General features: G+C 45.8%; 1 non-coding gene across 1 annotated transcript; it reads right to left on the bottom strand.

Annotated features, from left to right (window-relative positions):
• Positions 1 to 1310: 1310 nt before the first annotated feature.
• LOC114806882 lies at positions 1311 to 1448 on the bottom strand. The gene has a single exon (XR_003754937.1). It is a non-coding gene; the product is annotated as a small nucleolar RNA SNORA7 (small nucleolar RNA).
• Positions 1449 to 1905: the final 457 nt, after the last annotated feature.

Raw genomic sequence — 1905 nt, 5'->3', positions numbered from 1 at the left:
TAAAAGGTGGACTCTAAGGAGAGTATAGAAGGAGCAAGGTCAGGCTATTTGTAGCAGTCACATTTGAAAGGTAGCTTGACTGAAACTTGAAAAGCTTAAATAAGTCAAAGGATTGTGGGGGGAATAATGGGAAAAAAAAAAAAAACTTTTCTGACAAGAAGCACTGATACAAAAATAGCCACTTGGCTAAAAAGAAGTGATCAATCAATAAGTCAATAGTGTTATTAATACAACTACTGTGTGCAGAATCCTGTACTAAGCACTGGAAGTACAATACAATCATCCATTCATTCATTCCATTGCATTTATTGAGCACTTACTCTAATGGGGGGGAATGGATATTCAGAAATATTTATAACCAGAGTGGCCAAAATGAATGATTAAGTACACATATATACATGAGTGCTGAGGATGTTATAAATTAAATCATAGGTACTGGATCTGGCTGATGGAACTGTATGCTGGGAGATTGATCAGGGAAGGCTTTGTGGGAGGAAGGGGGATTTTAGGAATGGCTCTGAATGTGGGGAGAGCTGGGAGTCTGTCTGGTGCAGGGAGGGAGGGAGTTCTAAGCCAGTGGAACAGTGGGAACGAGGGGACGGAAATGGGAGAGTGGAGGAGTGAGGAGAACGAGATGGGGAATAGAGGGTGAAGAGAGAAGATGGAATAAGGTGGGTCAAGATGGCTGGCGGAGAGTCTCAGATCCAATGGTGAGGAGTTTTGTTAGATGCCGAGAGACTCAGGAAACCAGTGGAAGCTTTGAAGGAAAGAAGAAATGGATGCCAAGAGATGCTTCAGGTAGACGATCCAAGCAGAAGCAGCAGCACATGGTAGAGATCGGATGGGGGAGAGGCCGGAGGCTAGGAGACCGTTGGGGAGGCTGATGCAATAGTCTAGCTGGGACAAGACCAGAGCTCATACCAGGGTGGGAGCAGTCGGTGTAAGTCTTGAATTTCTGATCCTTTAAGGTGAATATGGCAGAGCAGAGATTTGGATTAATACACATAGAAGTGTGTGTGGGGGGAGGTGGGGGAGCGGTGCAGTATAAATTGTCCCCTCTACTAGAGATGCTGCTAATAGTTGTTGTTGTTGTTGTCTTAAGTTGTCAAGTCGTGTCCAACCCATAGAGATGCCATGGACACATCTCTCCCAGAACACCCCACCTCCACCTGCAATCGTTCTGGTAATGGATCCATAGAGTTTTCTTGGTAAAATATGGAAGCGTTTTACCATCGCCTCCTTCCGTGAAGTAAATCTGAGTCTCTGCCCTCGAGTCCCACGCCGCTGCTGCCCAGGATGGGTGAATTTTGACTTGCAGCAGATTGCCTTCCACTCGCTAGCCACTGCCCAAGCTAGGAATCGAATGGATAGGCCTCTGCTTGACTCTCCCTCCCATAGTCGAGACTGGTAGAGTACTGGAAACTCTCCAGGTGCGACCCTGAGAAGTGGCTAACAGTTGTGATATTTGTTAAATACTTCCTACCTGCCAAGCACTGTGCTAAGCCCAGGGGTAGATGCCAGAAAATCAGGTCAGTCACAGTCACATGAGGCTCATATTCGAAGTAGGAGAGAGAACAGGTATTGAATCCCCATTTTACAGATGAGGAAACAGGCCCAGAATCGAAACAATGCCCAGTGATTCAACAAAATAGTGAAAGCCTTCTGACTTGGAGAAGAACGGTCTGTTGTTGTTGCATTAGTAGGAGGAGGAGGAGGAGGAAGAGGAGGAGGAGGAAGAAAAAGAAGAGAAGAAAGAGGAGGAAGAAGAAAAGGAAGAGAAGGAAAAGGAGGACAAGGAAAATGCTGGAAGTCAATTGTTGAGGGTAGACCAGCATGACATCGCTATCTAGAAAGGAGTGGCTCTTTTTGAGCAAGACCTTCTTAAGAAATGAGACAAGGAGAAAG

Source organism: Ornithorhynchus anatinus, chromosome X1 (assembly GCF_004115215.2).
Source record: "Ornithorhynchus anatinus isolate Pmale09 chromosome X1, mOrnAna1.pri.v4, whole genome shotgun sequence".
Taxonomy (NCBI): domain Eukaryota; kingdom Metazoa; phylum Chordata; class Mammalia; order Monotremata; family Ornithorhynchidae; genus Ornithorhynchus; species Ornithorhynchus anatinus.
This window is presented reverse-complemented; position numbering and strand designations above follow the sequence as displayed.